Here is an 18,645-nt window from a genome sequence, read left to right as displayed (position 1 = left end):
AAACGTAAAAGCAGTTCGCCGATATTGAAACACTTCGAAAAAGACAGGAACAAATTTGTCTGCGAGTTCGGGACAGACAATCACGTTATCCTTGAAAGATGACGACGACAGAAGCACCACATCATTAATATAAACTGCAAGGAGTAGCGGCCCTCTAAACACTCCCTTCGGGTAGTTGTCAGTAATTGCAAATGCTGCACTCAGATGATTACAAATGATATTAGCATTAATTAGTTTCACTGTGTGTGGGCTTTAGCTGTGATCCGACGTTAAGTCAATAGCTTAGCAGCGTGTGCGTATCTAATTACACAGCACAGTGCGTCAGAAGCTAGCAGACGCAAGAAGCACTGTGTGGGAGAGCTGCGAGCAAGGGAGACGAGGACAGGGAGCGGGTGTATTCGTGTCAGTGGCGGGAGCGGCGGCGACACGGGAGGGCGGCGCGCGAGAGCCAGAGGGGGCGGCGAGGCGCCGCTGAGGGGGCGGCGAGGCGCCGCTGCGGGGGCGGCTTTGTGCCGCGGCGTCTCCTGCCCACTAAATCGCTGCCAATTAAAATAGCACGCTCCGCTTAGCAGCTGCGCCGGGCGTTCCAGAAACCGCGCAGACAACTGCAGCTCGTAGCCTTTTGGGCAAAACGCGGGGATAGACTCTGGGCTATTCTCCGAGTCGGGTGCCGTATTTAAGCAATGCTGGGACGAAGGTGAACGCCCTCGTCGTGTTGCCACGTACCAGAACTTAAGCCTGCTGTGCAACAACTCTAGGGCAAGATTTTTTGACAGCAATTGTGCTACCATTTATGACCTGATAACCAACTTGTTATTACGAGGGTAATTCTGTATTCCGTAAATAATGATGCGGTCTGTGGGAATGTCGTAAGTGAATGCTGCTATTAATTCAGCCCAAACACCCATGGTAGCAGACAAGTAGTTTACTGCTATAGAGGTTTGAAATGTGGCTGATTGCACGCTTGCTAGTTAAAACACTTGCTTCAGAGGGCGGCACCAAAACAGGAATATGGCAACACAATAAGATAAAACCAGTAACATTTGTTAAGAGTATGTCACAAAATGGTATTTAATTTTGGTACGGTTTGAGACGTGGCACTTTGTCCTAAGCCTTGACTGGATGTAATGATGAAGAAACACTTGATAGTCCTTTTACTCCGTAAAGGGCAACTGCTAAGTCGGAATGTAGTCTTCACAGAACTGTACTAGTTGGCTCCAGGCACTGAACTTGTTACGGCTTAAAATCAAGCACAGGCACCCCAATCGGGAACGATGGAGAAGATATGACTGTGAGAATACGTCAGCCGATCGCACGCTGACCGCCCCCCCCCCCCCCCCCTCAAGGGCCGGCCGCGGTGGCCGAGCGGTTCTAGGCGCTTCAGTCCGAAACCGCGAGACTGCTATAGTCGCAGGTTCGAATCCTGCCTCGGGCACGGATGTGTGTGATGTCCTTAGGTTAGTTAGGTTTAAGTAGTTCTAAGTTGTAGGGGACTGATGACCTCAGTTGTTAAGTTCCACAGTGCTCAGAGCCATTTGAATCTTCTCAAGCACAACAACGCGACAGCAGCGGCCCCTATGTGAAGAGGACATAAGCGCCGCGACCGAATGGCGACGGATAGTTCAACAGTAGCTTCGAGACTAGTGACTTGTATTGCAGCTACTTGGGATTCTCTATACTGAAAAAACTTGTATGTCGCCCTTTGCTTGCGACATCTGTGTAATCGCAAAATTAAGTATAGCCTCTTGTCACTTTTTAATGCAGCTCATTAATACGATTTGTTTATATTGTTTGTCTAGCGCACCGAGTGCGCAGGATTCCTAGACTCCTCATATTCGACGACGAGCACAGAGACATAAAACAACTGAACTCGGTGACTGCTGGTTCAGAACTGTTGAAGTGTCTGTGGCGCATCGTATTTTGTGCCTGTCAGCGGAAGGCTTTCCATGTCCGCCACTAAAAATCGGAAGTAATCTAGCCGACGGTTGACTGTATTTGGCGGTTGTCCGCACTACCGGTGCATATACACGACGTGCTCAACAACGTAACGCGGAAGCAGGAAGAGATCCGTGTTTGTGAGCGCTATCTGGGGGCTGCTGCTGGGAAATGAGAAACGCTACTCGAGTGGTTGCCCCTGTTTGGTGTCACGGCCTCTAGTGGTATTTGTTGTATGCCTCTTGCTTGGTACACAGCAGGAATTTCTTAAACATTAACATAAGAAAAAAAGGAAGGTAGGTTGGGGATTTAATGCCCCCATTGACTGCTCTGTGACAAAGTAAAAGTTCACTTTGCACGAGGATATGAAAGGAAATAGCAGATTTATTTTGAAAGGAACCACAGCAACATTCGCCTTAAGCAATGTAGGGAAACCACGCAAAACCTGAATATGGGAAACCACACAGACGTACATTTCTATAATTACAAAGCGAAATGGTGAAGACAATTGCAACATTTCTACTCTATTTCCGCCGGCATCGGACTACTGGAGACGCTTGCATGTCGCTAGATCACACGTGGTGTTAACCTGGCGCCTATCTGCTGCGACGTGGTCTGGTGAAAGTAACCACTAAGACAGGAATTGCTTGAACAGTCCACTGGTGAAATGCCGATCCGTAGTGTTCAACGGGCACAATATTTCGGCGATCAGAAATGTCGCCAGCGTCAGGTGCGCTGACGAACTGAGCTCCTGAGGGCGGACGGTCGTCTTAAATCCCCTCCCCTTGCGAGGAGTTCTCTCCCCGGTCCGCGCGTCAGCGGTCGCCGAGACGCTGGCGCCGGCGTCTGTGGTGGCATCGGTGTAATCACCTCCTCGGCTGGTTCCCATGCCCTGCTGAGGCTGTAGCCGTAATCTCGGTTGATGAGTCCGTCCCTGGTACGAATTTCGATAGCCTCTCTAACGACGCTGTCCCAGTATTTAGATGTCTGTGCCATGACCCTGGTATGTTGGTAGCCCATTTCGTTATTTTTGGACAAACAGTGTTCTGCGACCGCCGACTTGTTGGGGTACCCAAGTCGAGTGTGCCTCTAATGTACTCGGCAATGATAGTCGATGGTGCGCACTGTCTGTCCAATATAATCTTCTCACATTGACATGGAATCTGATATAAGCCGGCCTTCCGCAAACCGAGGTCGTCTTTGACACTTCCCAATAATGCTCGCGTTTTATTTGGTGGGCAAAAGACAGTTCCTGCTCGGTGTTTCCCCAATATTCGTCCTATTTTCCCCGATAGTGCGCCAGTATACGGTATATAGGTAGTGGCTCTCTCTTTCTCCGTGACTTCTTCCATCTTCACACGCTGTACTGTAGAGGTGGGGCAGAGCGCGCTTCTGATCTGCCATGGCGAGTACCCGTTTTTCCCGAATACAGTTTTGAGCTGTTCCAGCCCACTATGGAGACCGAAGAAGAAGGAAGATTACCATTCCTGGACGTCGTGGTCAAAAGAAGAACGGATGGCACCCTGGGCCACGGGGTAAACAGGAAAAAAACGCACACCGACCTGTATTTGCAAGCGGATAGCTGCTACCACCCTGCGCGGAGGAATGGGGTGCTAAAAACACTCGTGCACAGGGCGTGCACCATCCCTGACGCAGAGTGTCTGCCCCAAGAGCTAGAAATACGCCGGGAAAAACTGAAGAATCACAAGACAGGAACTATTTATGAATGAAACACATTTATCGGGAACATCATTTATTTGTTCTAGACACATATTATCACTTTCCACAAGATCTATCGGCGCACATACTACAGTTCATATGCACTCATTACACTGCACCTTTTTGCTAGCCGTAGTATTCGGTCTTAAATTCTGAAAAGTGAGAGAATATTAATCACGATCGCCTACTAAAAACTGTTGATAATAAGCTCCACGCACGTAACAACGTTCCTACTCTATGTGACTGGAGTAAGGGCGCAATTCTATAGCTACCTATCATCTTACTGACAATGTATTCACGGTCAAGAGGAGCGGCATTCCTGCGTCCAACTGGCCACCCGCATTTATGTTTCAAAAATGTTCAAATGCGTGTGAATTCCTAAGGGACCCAACTGCTGAGGTCATCGGTCCCTAGACTTACGCACTACTTAAACTAACTTATGCTAACAATATCACACACACACACACACACACACACACACACACACACACACACACACACACACACACACACTCATGCCCGACGGAGAACTGGAACCTCCGGCGGAAGGGCCAGCGCAATTCGTGACATGCCGCCTCTAACCGCGCGGCCACTATGTGTGGCGCATGTATGTTTACTGTGATTTTCCTAACTCGCTAAACGTGAATGCCGGAGTGATTCCATCTAAAAGGAAAGCTCGTTCCTTTTTCCCCACTAATGTTCAGTTCCAGCATATGTTGTGTCTCGAATGAGTCAACAAGGTAACTCTGAGCTTTCTTTAATGACAAATCCATTGCTAGAAGAGTTACATTGTTTATTTTATACATTTATTTTGGCATTTGGTCCTACTGCGGCCATCTACATATTACAAAATGTCTTGACGGAAATATATTACCTTTCCTTTCCAGATTTGTACTACACTTTTGTGTAAAGAAACATATTAGATTCACACAAAAACTTTGGTTATATTTTATACACCATTGTTCCGTAAGTGGTGATAGCAAATAGCTGACAGAAGTGGGTATCTATTGGCGAGATTTTTCTACGAATGGGTCAAAGAATCGTTTCGGCGAATGTCGCACCGCCTGCAGAAAAGAAGTCACATGCTTTCAATTTCTAACTGATGTTCTATCACACTAAGAACACGAGGACTTAATAACCATAATTACACACAAATGACTACAAAATAAACCGTGGTTGAATCTCATTCTTATCGGCGATGTATTTTGCTGCTGTTTCTCTTAAATGAAGTCAGCCGGCGTTTTCAGGGAGTATCTGTCTTTAAACGCCATTCTGACAATTTCAATCATGTGTTTGTGGCGTGTTCATTGCCTCTGTGGCTGGTCTGTCCACACTCTCACTGACCTTCATTCTTATGTGGCCCATTACCCACATAAAATGCACCTGTTGGCGAACTGCAACGTTTTTTACCAGTCCTTGCATGATACCCAGAATAACTTTACGGTACGGTAGTTGCACCGAAAGGCAGCGATAACTGCGCTGTTGCCCGCAGTTGTTGAAACTGATCTGCTGTCTGATGCAAACGAAAAACAATGCACACTGGCTGACAAACGACCTGTACACAGGCAAGCCCCACTTTTTGCTTAGCGTAAGTGTAAATGCGCGCAGCTATAAACTGTGAAACGTATGACTGAAAACAACCACCACGCGCTATTTGATATACTTCCCAAAACCTCGTTTACTCTTTTTTCTATTATATCTAGTCCAGTGATAAAAGAGTGTCAGATAATCGTTTCCAATTCAACTTCATTTATTGTTCAGTTGGAAAATGTGGAGTAATTCAGCGCGACTTTATTTCTTCTGTCCTCTGATAGTCTCTACTTCCGAATGCTTGGAACAGTTCAAATGGTTCAAACGGCTCTGAGCGCTATGGGACTTAACATCTTAGGTCATCAGTCCCCTAGAACTTAGAACTACTTAAACCTAACTAACCTAAGGACATCACACACATCCATGCCCGAGGCAGGATTCGGACCTGCGACCGTAGCAGTCCCGCAGTTCCGGACTGCAGCGCCTAGAACCGCACGGCCACCGCGGACGGCTGTTGGAACAGTCAAGAGTTGTAAATAATTTGCGCAAATTATTCCAGTTCCTGTTTTGCGGCACTATTTTCGTATTTTAATACATCCTGTATGGCGGCACAAAATACCTAAAGCGTCACAAAAAATAACTATGGAACAAGTACACGAGAAAAAAGATCTTACTTCAACCTGCAGAGAGAGATACGAGGCCGTGCCTCCGATTCTTTTTGTGAAAGCTCTTAAACCTTTTGGATTAAACAAAAGTTATTAACATTCTCTATCGTGGCAGCTGAGAATGCTGAGTAGCGAGACAGATTCCGTTAGTAGTAAGGAGCGCGACTCGCACAGCCCCGACCATGAAACCTATTTTTTTCCGGCGGCTCGCTTCAAGCGGAGACAGAATATCGCACGCCCGAAACTATTATATTTGCAGTTCTTAGAGATTCCGTATCTTTGTACCCACAACCCTACACACTGAAATGCTGTCATAAAATGTGGATGAAACTGTAGTATTTGCAGCCACGAAGGGACAAAACGTAAATATGAGGAAGTAACGTGAATTTAGTAACTTCACTACTAACTCTGTGCCACGTACAGGCCGTTGTCTGTAAATTAGCTGTAATGGGCAAATATTGTTTCACAGACATCAGCAGTAAGGTATTGTTATTCACTACTTTCTGGATGGAAATGTGAGCACAGCGTGTTATCATTTCCTCGCCTTTCAGCACTGCGTCACACAGTTGCACCTCCAGAACCAAAAGGGATCACATATAGTTAAGATGGTGGCGATGTCGTCTTCCTCATTTTCACACGACAAACCGCACGAGGAACGTTATCTTTTGAGGGAACTTTAATGTGTCGTTTATATCTTCACAGCAAGCAAGTAAGAAAAGTAGAAAGTAGGATAATTTCGCTGAATAAAGCGTAGCAAATTGTGTAGCAAATTTTGTTGACTGACGAACCAATACGTCATGGAAACAAGGTCGGGTGAGGGGCGAAGCTCACTGAGGAGGAAAACTAAAGAGCTACGACTTTCGGCTGCCCACGTACTTTCACGACGACGACTATACGTAGTCGATGTTACCGCGTTTGCTACAATACACGATAGCGACCATGGGGAGTCTGCGCAGTAGTAATCTGCGACGCTGACGTCAGAGCCGGTCGTCCGACGCTCTGTAGGCCGCCAGTGTCATAACATACACTGTCACGTTTTTGTGTGAATACAAGGTTTTTTGGTGAGTGTGAGCTCTTGACGACTGAGTACAGAGTTGCGCTACAGTTAACAGCAGTGCCGGTGTAAAGACGAAGCGACGTAAGCCACCGCTTGGGGTGGTAAGCTCTGAGAGGTGCCATTACTGAAAGATTTGTGTATAGGATTTATTATAATTAATAGAGGGCCCATGCGACTCCAAGTTGAGAGGGACTCCCCTGGCAGCCATATGCAAAATCTGTATATAATGCGTATCAGAATTAGCAGCGAAAACTAACGTGGGATAAAGTGTATGAGGGAGAACGGGGGGAGGTGGTGGAGGCGTAAAATGAGAAGTCGCTTGTGTGAAAAGTGTTCTCATATTGGCCTTAATTATCAGTGTGTTGAGAGAGTCTGAACGTATGTCTGAATTGTTTTCGTTGAAACACAATGGTTTACCGTGCGACCGCTCGTTGTTCTAACCACTATAGAAAGCGAAAAAAGTTAGGCATTAAATTTAACATATTTCATAAGAACTGTGAGACGTAAGTCACTTTAGGGGTAATGCGCCAAATAACGGGAGGAAAATTCAGACACAAAATCGCAATAACCACGAAGAAGTAGAAGAGACTAAACTGGTAAATAGGAGGACATGCTGATATGTAACGCCTTCGAATCTTCTATGTGAAAATTCCTACGTTATTAACATTCCGTATCATTATTCTTTATGTCTACACGTTTATTTCTCGACAAATCCGAGAGTTGGAACTTAAACAGTAGCAGCTATTTATCCACAACCAATACAAAAGAGTTACATGTTTGCACCTGTTACTGTCCTTCAAAGTAGTCACCAGCGTTGTGTAGAACCCGTTACCAGCGATGTGAAACGCGTAGTATACCGTCAGCAGATCCTGTTCTGTTGAAGGTGCGAATGGAGCGGTCTAAAGTTATGGTGATTCTCGTGTACGACTGTGATGGTGTTATTCTAACGCATTACAGACCGTCAATGCAAAGTATTACTGTTCGTTTTTGGAGCATCACCTGCGACCAGCTTTACGAAAGAAGCGGCGACAACAATGGGACTGGGAAGTACTGTACCATCCACCATATTCCCCGGACTTAAGTCCTTGTGACTTTGATTTGATTCCGAATATGAAGGAACCACTTCGTGGCATTCACTTCAGAACTGTTCCAGAGATTCGACAGGCAGTAGACCGCTCCATTTGCACCAGCAACAGAACAGGCTCTACTAGCGGTATACTATGCTTTCCACAACGCTGGCAACGGGTTCTACACAACGCTGGTGACTACTTTGAAGGACAGTAACAGGTGCAGACATGTAACTCTTTTGTATTGCTTGTGAATAAATAGTTGCCACTATTTAAGTTCCAACCCTCGTACATTTTTCCCAACAATGGACCAGTTTGTTTTACCCGAACTGTAGAAGTGTAGTACGTTTCACGTTGATGACAGCCACAAACCCACCTCTGCCTGCACCGCTTCTTCACTATCACGCTGAAGTCCTCAGAAGTGCTCTGTCAGTTTCGTAAATAGACGAAAATTGGATGAGGTCAGGTACGGAGGATGGTCGGTGCCAGCGAACTCAAGGAGTCGGATTGTTGCAGGTTTCGCAGCACTCGTGTGTGCTCTGGCGTTGTCATGCTGAAGGAGATGCTGATCGATGTACTGAACTCATCCAATTCGAAACAGAAAGGTGAGTTACACACCGCCATGTTACACGCTACAATTCGGAGCCCTTTAGCGGCAGGGGACTACAAATATATAAAATAAAAATCAAGATATTAATAATGTCTGCTTTATTTAAGAAGCTGTAAGAGTTTTCGCACAAAAAAAATTGGAGGCCCTACTTTTCATGTTTTCATGTACGTTCAATGCTTCCACAATCAACCTGAATGTGGCCAGCTTTATCTCTGCATCATTTGACTTACGAGATTTAAAATTGCACCATATGTACATGTTTAAACTCTTAACTGTTCAGTTATTTGCCCACGAGTAAGAGTTTTGTCTCTTAGGTGTTCCAATCCTAAAAAGACCATGAGCTTTGAATTACCTGTCGATATTCTCATTCTCTATCATCATCTTCAGATTTTCCTGTTATTAGTTGATCAGCAAATAGCAGCGTCATGAAATTAAAATAATCTGATTTCAACGTGTCGTGTAATAAGTCACCTATTTGTGAATGATATCGTCAATATCAAAATTTAAAAGAACAGTAACTATAAAACTAAATGCTGTAAGTGCGACAATGTGCGTTTACGCCATTAATCATTATGCGAGAAGAAATATGCAAAACGACGCATGTTTATAGGATCCTATCTCTCTGTAAAGTGCTGAGGTAAAATATAACATTTACAACGAGTGGTTGAGGATTATTTTCTGACTGCCAACAACAAGTAGTTTATGTCCTTCGGAAGCTAGACACAAGCATTTCGCTGACCACAGAAAATATTTTGGAAAACAAATACATTAGATACTTCTTCAATAAACTTTCGTACAGAAAAAAACTGTTAATTAAAGGCTTTATTTGTTTACTTGAAGAGTAAATAATAATAATAATAATAATAATAATAATAATAATAATAATCATACTGTGCGTCTGTTCTCGGCAAAGGTTCGAGCCCTCCCTCGGACATGTATGGGTGTGTGTGTGTTTGTTCTTAGGATAATTTAGGTTAAGTAGTGTGTAAGCTTAGGGACTGATGACCTTAGCAGTTAAGTCCCGTAAGATTTCTCTCTCTCTCTCTCTCTCTCTCTCTCTCTCTCTCTCTCTCACTCACACACACACACACACACACACAAAACTGTCACAGAAACAGTGGTGTAGTGGTGATGATACTAGACTGTTGAATGGATGGTCGTGAGTTCAAAACTTACCAGAAGTGCAAAATTTTAATTTCTATATTCGGTTCGAATACATTCTAGAAGTATCCACAAATGTCAAGAATCATTGTACTGGAATGTTCTATATCGTAGGTGTTCGGGCTGGACGCAGTTCGCTCCGCGCTCTTGTATGTGCAAGTGCTGAATAAACCTTCGTTAAGTGAAGTTAGTGCTCGTCATTCATCTACTAACACCATCTTCTAAGAGTCAATATGCTGTGATATTTTGCCATAGTGTCACACGTCATGACTCAAAGAAGAGAAGCATACGTAGAGACTTAAAAGACAGCTGAAGTGAACTGGCAACGGTAAGCTCAAGATCAGCAGAAATGGAAGAATTTTTCAGAAGTCCTATGTTGTACGCCGATTCAAAGAGGTCACATCAAGTTGTCGAACTGCCTGATGATAATGATGATGATACTACAACACGAAACATCCCGACTGCATTCACAATTGTCTACGAGTTTAACATGTGCCTAGAAAATTATATGCGATTCGGTGAGGCGAGAGGGGCAGCGATGACGTCACCTGTGCGACGCCTACCACGTATGCTAGCAAACGTGGGTGTTACCATGCTTGCGTGACGACTGTCTTGGATAACTTTAACTCTGATGTTGGAACGCCAGCCGGTAGGTGTGGTGTCCGCCTGTGGCCTTGACCGCGGGCGCAGCAGCAGGGCCAGACGGCCGACAGTCTCCCTGTGGGAGGCGGAGGTGAGTGTAACGTAACTCTGGCGGTATGGCGTTGCACCGGGAAACGCGATACAGCCGCCTAGCCGGTCTCACACGGAGGTAGAAAGGCGGAACGCGGGATGCCTATCTAGCAGGAGATCACCGTCCGCTCGCCATCAGCTGCCGGCGGTGAGTCAAGACAGTGAACTACCTGGCGTATCCAGAAACGAAACACCTGTTGCAAATCACTCGCTTTCGTAACCACGCACATTTGTGAGGTGGTGCTCGGCATAGCAGGAGCCGATTATAACACCGGCGGTGGAAGTCAGTGATTACATTGATCTGATTTCTCGCCTGAAACCTTTCTTCCACATGTGTGTGTGAAGTGGAAGTAAGACTGGCGCTGTTCGGCATATAGTTCCTGATCACCAGATCTTGCGCCAATGTCCTGGATGAAACTTCCTCTCCGCAGACACGGAGAGAAGGGATGACACACTGTACACAGTCACCTCTCTGTTTGACAGGGACGTTAAGCCCGGTGCTCCCCTTGGTGCCACACACACGGCGGCATCGCGTTTCACCTTCTCCTTCTCACAGACATTCATCGCAAACACGGCACCACATTATGAACACTCCCAATACCTACACTCAACAAGCACACTTACACATTGACAACAGACTCCCACACTTCGCCAACATATGTGCTGACGTCCGCGAAGGAACCGAGAAGCTTTCCAATTAAGTGATTGAATCAACACATCGAGATCTTTATGGGCATGGGTCAATCATGCCGTACAACTTTACTTCCTATAACATCAAAACTATTCGGTTACCCTGATGCGTCTTGCTTTTCCTCGTTTGAGAATTGCATTTGACCTTCCTTTTAAAACTCTGCCTTCTGGAAAAAAAAGTAACCAGTTTTTTTATTCTTTTCTTAAACTCGTTTGGACACTTTCGTCCCAAAGTCAGTCGGCCTCGCTTAATTTATGCAAAATATTATGCCAAACATTCGGATGGTTTCTCTACTTTAGGCCTGAATTATAAGATATGCACTTTTTATTTTGTTGCGGCAGCACACCTGAAAATGCTGAAATATTAACTATGGGATTGTACAGTTTTGGTTACTTCGGTGTCTCTTGTTTCTTGGAAACATCTGAAGAGATTATTTTGCAGATGAAATACTGTCAAGCCATAAAAAACACAAAAGCAGGTCAGTGTGTACAATTTCATCTTCAATATTATCTAGCGATCTTCACACGGATAGCACAATTTACGACCAGACGACTTGTCTGGCGTAGCGGTAACTTACACAGGACAAAGCTTCCTCGTGAATCCGTGTATCTGTCATTCGAATGGTTCAAATGGCTCTAACCACTATGGGACTTAACATCTGAGGTCATCAGTCCCTTAGAACTTAGAACTACTTAAACCTCACTAACCTACGGACATCACACACATCCATGCCCAAGGCAGGATTCGAACCTGCGACGGTAGCGGTCGCGCGGTACCAGACTGAAGCGCCTAGAACCGCCCGGCCACTCCGGCCGGCCTATCTATCATTAAAAACCGTATCAACATCTCTACAGCAGTTCCTGAGATTAGGTTACACATACAGACAGAAAAACGTGTCGGGGGAATTTATAATCTGTATACATTATTCATAATATGTATAGATGTGAGTAGACTGTGGTCAAGCTTCGCTACTCTCTGGAGTTGGGGTAGCTGTTTACTGCTTTTCCCGCCAAATACCGCTAGCCTTTCTCGCTGAGCAGCTCGTACTTCACATTATTGTCACAAGACGCCTATTAAACATCCAACAGATAACAATATGGATATCGCAAACTCATCATTACTATAATTATACATCACATACGAAAACCTTTCTTGTGAATCAGGCCGTCTATTAGTGAAAACCGTAGCAAATTTCGCGCAGTAGTTCGTAAGATCAGGCTACAAACAAACAAACACACACACACACACACACACACACACACACACACACACACACACACACACACAGAGAGAGAGAGAGAGAGAGAGAGAGAGAGAGAGAGAGAGAGAGAGTTTAGGGCGAGCATTCACAACCGAATAAAAATGTACGCCAACCAAACGTTTGCTATAATATTTTACAGGAATAAAACGAAGTCCAGCGAAGAAGACACGAAAAAGTTTCAGAAACCCTTACTTCACTTCCTTCTGCAGCCACTAACAATTGTGGAAAACGTCATGGTGTCACAAAACGGCTGTCACCTTCCAGAAGGACACAGAAAATTGATCAGCTCGTGGACTGTGAATTCCGGTCCGTCCAAGTGCACTTAAGTACTGCTAGCCAGCGTAAGACACTTACCATATTGGATTACAAAGCGAGCTAGAAATAATTGAAGGGAGGACAGTCCCTAGCGCTACTGGTTCGTCTAGTAAGTGCGAAAGCGTCAAGGAGATGAAAATCGAATTCCAGTACGGACACTATAAGAAGGGTGCTGGAGATTGAAATTGATAGAGCAAGAACAGTCGGGTAATTTATTAATTCCTCTCATAAACGATTTCACCTTGGGCGGAAAATCGAAGTATTTCGAGCTCATACGACGGCTTACAGGTAGTCTCATTTCCTATGCACCTCCGCGAATTGGACAGGAGAAGGGGAAAGACAGCGAAATTAATGTGTCACAAAGTATTCTCTGTCACTTACCTCAGGCTGAATAGCGGAGTACAGTAGCACATTCTGGAATTATTCGTTCCCTTAAAGCGAGGAGCGTGAAATCACCACGCATGCAATAGGAAAAGCTTCGAAGAAATATGCTTTCACAAACAAGCTTCTGGTGTTTTCTTTACGGATATATTTAGTAATTGGAGCTGTAATGAACGAACATTGTTTCACGGCCATCTGCGCTATGGCATTGCCACTCACTACTGATACGAACAGGAATTCGAAATCCTCCCGAATACGATTCCAGTGTCTGAACCACAGCACCACACAGATAATAACAGCCGCACCTACAGAACTAAAACGGAACACCCAACGTTATGATGGGCCCACGTCGCGTTGCATTTTTAAACACAAACCAGACGAACAACGATATTTCCGTAAGAGATCGTAACTGCCGCTGCATAGAATCATCCCTAGGTTCACTGTTTCCAATGTGATAGTGAAGTGGAAACGTGAAGGGACACGTACAGCACGAAAGCGTACAGACCGACGATGTCTGTTCACTCACGGAGACCGCCGACAGTTGTAGAGGGTCGTAATGTGTAATAGGCAGACATCTATCCAGACCATCACACAGGATTTCCAAACTGCATCAGGATCCACTGCAAGTACTATGTTAATTAGGCGGGAGGAGAGGAAACTTAGATTTCATGATCTAGCGGCTGCTCATACGCCACACATCACGCCGATAAATGCCAAACGACGCCTTGCTTGGTGTAAGAATTGGACGATTGAACAGTGGAAAAACATTGTGTGAAGTGACGAATCACGGTACACATGGTGGTGATCCGATGGCAGCGTGTGGGTACGGCGAACGCCCGGTGAACGTCATCTACCAGCGTGTGTAGTGCAAACAGTAGAATTCGGGGGCAGTGGTGTTATGGTGGGGTCGTGTTTTTCATGGAGGAGGCTTGCACTCCTCTTTGTTTTGCATGGCACTATCGCAGCACAGGCCTACATTGATGTTTTAAGCACCTTCCTGCTTCCCACTATTGAAGAGCAATTCGGGGATGGCGATTGCATCTTTCAACACGGTCGAGCACCTGTTCATAATGCACGGCATGTGGCGGAGTGGTTACACGACAACAACCACCCTGTAATGGACTGGCCTGCACAGAGTCCTGACCTGAATGCTATAGAGCACCTGTGGGATGTTTTGGAACGCCGACTTCGTGCCAGGTCGCACCGACCGACATCGATACCTCTCCTCAGTGGAGCACTCCGTGAAGATTGAGCTGCCATTCCCCAAGAAATCCTCCAGCACCTTACTGAACGTATGCCTGCGAGAGTGGAAGCTGTCATCAAGGGTAAGCGTGGCCGAACACCGTATTGAATTCCAACATTTCAGGCCGGTCGGAGTGGCCGTGCGGTTCTGGGCGCTACAGTTTGGAACCGCGCGACCGCTTCGGTCGCAGGTTCGTATCCTGCCTCGGGCATCGATGTGTGTGATGTCCTTAGGTTAGTTAGGTTTAATTAGTTCTAAGTTCTAGGCGACTGATAACCTCAGAAGTTAAGTCGCATAGTACTCACAGCTATTTTTGAACTAACATTACGTTAGTCTTAGGCCTTCGGTCCCGGAACCTTTCGCGAGTAATGCTGAGTTATCCACACACTAGTCACGAAGCGCCATCGCAGCGTTACATCCGACACTACTTTACTCCCACTTTCCAAACTTAAGTTCTCAGAAGTGAAAGCACTGCCCGCCAATAGCAAGGTTCTCGGTTCAAGTCCCGGTCCGGCGCTAAGTTTTACGCTTCCAGGAAGTTTCAAAGCAGCGCACACTCCGCTGCAGGGTGAAATAGTCGTCGTAAAATAAAATTCTTTGATACACAGCGTTGTTTCTCCGTTACGGCTATGGTGGACAGGAGACAGGTACGCAAATCGACGTTGCAGCGCATCCCAGACGGCCGGAGCGGGTCGGGCGGCGCAGACGGCTTGTGGCGCAGCTGAGGCTGTGACGTCAGGCGGTGATTGCCGCCGCTAACGGGCGCCAAGGACGCCGCGTTTGCGGAAAGTTGCAGCGGCCAGCCCCGTCACAACACGCCGCCAAGCTACACTACACTTCCCAGCTCCGTGCTAAACCTACTTGCAAGCAAGGCGCCGTCTGCGTTGGAAGCAAACTACAGTTAAAAGGCTTCGAATAAGGTACATTAAAAATCGAGAACTTGAGAAATGGACAGTTGCTGAGCACAGTCGGGTAATAATGTCTGACGACACAAAGTCGTGACAGAAAATGAAACACCTACAGCCGTCCCTATGATTTTATTTTATTTTGTCGCTACCAGTTTCGACGCCTCATTGCGTTATCTTCAGGCTGTTTTCGTGCGGTACAGGTTCATACGATCCCCGTGTGTAACCCATCAGTTTGCCAGCATTACTGGATCCGCAGATAATGTGACAGCACTCCATCAACTGTCAACGTGTCAGCCCTCCAACCATTAACTCTTGACAGTTATATACGAAGACAGTAACTTGTTCTCGAAAGAACAGTTACTGTTAATGACCGTGCAGCTTTTCCCTGGAATAAATGATGACTAACTGACAACCTCAACTGCCGACAGGTGTTGTTGATATACCTCGATGTGGACAGCTGTAAATGGGTGCCCCGACCGGGACCCGAACCCGGGATCTCCTGCTTACATGGCAGACGCTCTATCCATCTGAGCCACCGAGGACACAGATGAATAGCGCGACTGCAGGGACAAGTTACTGTCTTCGTATATATAGTTAAAAAGGCTACCCAGCCATTGACCTTCGTCTGTGCGAATGCGCACAGGTTGCCCAAACTCTTACGGGAATCGCCAAAGCGTGCGCGAGTAATGAGTGGGTGGGCAAATGTCTATAAGGTACAATACATATGTAGAATTGTGGACAGTTGGGAATGTGAGTCTCACGGGAAGCGTGCAAGGGATAAGTCCCTGCAGTCGCGCTATTCGTCTGTGTCCTCGGTGGCTCTGATGGATAGAGCGTCTGCCATGTAAGCAGGAGATCCCGGGTTCGGGTCCCGGTCGGTCCACATCGAGGTATATCAACAACACCTGTCGGCAGTTGAGGTTGTCAGTTAGTCATCATTTATGTTGACAGTTGATGGATGGAGTGCTGACACATTATCTGCGAATCCAGTAATGCTGGCAACTGATGGGTTATGCATGGGGATCGTATCAACCTGTACCGCATCAAAACAGCGTGAAGATGACACAATGAGGCGTCGAAACTGGTAGCGAAAAAATAAAATAAAATCACAGGGACGGTTGTATGTGTTTTATTTTTTGTCACGATAGTAAACGGCCGTCGTCCCAGAAATGTCCTTCTAAAAGGATGGACATACAAAAACACTAAACGTCTGTCCCAAGTTTCTACATATCGGGATTCTGTTGTTAAAGAAACGGCAGAAATTAGACTGTACGAGAAGAGCTGCAACCGAGACAGCTGAAAAGACAAAGAGAAATGCGCTGAGTTGTTTGTGTTCCTACGAGAGCAATGGCGCTGGCGCCACCACTGCAGACATGGAAACAATCTCTGACAGAATGACATAACGACGACGTCCGTCGACCAATCACAAGTCATCTATGCCACAACAGTACGCTGCCTGGCCACGGCATCAATACACTATCTTCCACGCAACTGTACACCTTCTCCGTCATCTCCCGTCAGAACTTCAACCAACTCCTACTATCCAATTTGAAATGTGTCTGCACATATACCCTTCTTTCCAGCCCTAGTCACAACGCTCCACCTCACACCATCCTTCCACTACTCTCCCTTGTCATTCCTTCACCTCAATGAGTTTTAGTCGCTGAATGCGGTTCCACAGTTACACTCACCAATCCACCTCCATCACAGCACTGTCGTGCGCCACAAATATCGCCATGATAAACAGCATCATCATTAGCGATTATACTTCAACTGTAATTTAAAATCTAGAAAGTTTTAAAAAACGTGGGCACTGTCCACAGATGAGTTTTTTTATAAAAAAACGTGTATTATTATTCGTTTCATGTGTCAAAACTTTTATGCATAACCTTTGCCTGAAGAGCGTTTTGATCCGCTGCCAGTCCACCACTTCGTGGGCAGCTGAAATATAATGTTAGCCACAAGAGACAATTGTCTCTTATGAAGACTGAGGACGACTACGTTCAAGTTCAGAGCTCGAGAACGTTCTGCCGCGACCCGGCGGAGGTTCGAGTCCTCCCTCGGGCATGGGTGTGTGAGGATAATTTAGGTTAACTAGTGTGTAAGCTTAGAGACTGATGACCTTGGCAGTTAAGTCCCACAAGATTTCACACGCATTTGAACATTTTTGAACGTTCTCAGAACTGACGCGACGTGTACGGATGTCGCCGCGAGAAATAAACACACACACACACACTAAATTACTTATGCGTTACGAGCTGCAAATGATCGATCTGTAGCTCCTAGGAAAAAGGCTAGATGAACACACAAACAGGAAATCGGCCGCAAACGTGTCCCACAAATTACAGTTAAGAGGGAAGGAAACAATGAATAAAGTCAGAGTGCATTTTCTGGGGGTAAAAGGAGAGTCACATGCATAAAAGCAAATTATATAAAAAAAGAATACAACTGTACTTGTACTATGGGTAGGCAATAAAATATAATACTTTCCCAGAACAGCGTTCACATGACTGACGCATATATGGACTTTCTCCCTCATGCTGATCTGAAACTGCAGAAAACGTCTAACCTTGATCAAGAAACCCGTATGACACAACAGACAACTACCAAACAACACAGCAGACACACTCCAGGGCACAAATGGTTCAAATGGCTCTGAGCACTATGGGACTTAACATCTGAGGTCATCAGTCCCCTAGAACTTAGAACTACTTAAACCTAACTAACCTAAGGACACCACACACATCCATGCCTAAGGCAGGATACGAACCTGCGACCGTAGCGGTCGCGCGGTTCCAGACTGAAACGTCTAGAACCGCTCGGCCACACTGGCCGGCACTCGAGGGCACAGTTCGTAACGGCTAAGTCTAGCGCAGTAGAGAGAAATTTTCAGCCAAATAAAGTAACTATTTCCCTTCATTGTGCAGGGTGAGTCAACGAAGATGTTATTCTTAAATACTTCTGCAACAGTTCAACTAGCGTAGTCCCGTTTTCGATCACATTATTTGTAGCAATGCTCTGACAAAGCGGCAAGTGCTGTTCTTCAGCACGACACGAACGGTTAGAGCAGTTTACGCCACACCTCGAGAAATCTCTTGTTCCGCTCGATCTTCCCATCTTCCCATGCCCTTACAGTTTGGTATTATCTGCACCACGTGCCTTAACGTTATTAATATTGTTTGGATTTTATTACTAACCGTTATTGTCAAACGCGGACTATAGTATCTTCTGCGGTGAGGGTCACATGTAACAACAACAAATAATAATAACTAATAAAAATATCACAGTCACGCTTCAATCCTATTTTCGAGTTTTCACTCTTCCCGTGTTCTAATGATATTTATTGGTATATTCAGTATCTCCATGCCGC

General features: G+C 45.7%; 1 protein-coding gene across 3 annotated transcripts in view; it reads right to left on the bottom strand.

The window, feature by feature from the left end:
- Positions 1–18,645, bottom strand: part of LOC126199359 (protein yippee-like 2) — a 671,041-nt gene that overhangs the window by 224,011 nt on the left and 428,385 nt on the right. The gene's annotated exons all lie outside the window — the stretch shown is intronic.

The sequence above is a fragment of the Schistocerca nitens genome, chromosome 1, assembly GCF_023898315.1.
Source record: "Schistocerca nitens isolate TAMUIC-IGC-003100 chromosome 1, iqSchNite1.1, whole genome shotgun sequence".
NCBI classification, from domain to species: domain Eukaryota; kingdom Metazoa; phylum Arthropoda; class Insecta; order Orthoptera; family Acrididae; genus Schistocerca; species Schistocerca nitens.
Note: the sequence above shows the minus strand (reverse complement) of the source record. Positions and strands in the feature narration are given on the sequence as shown.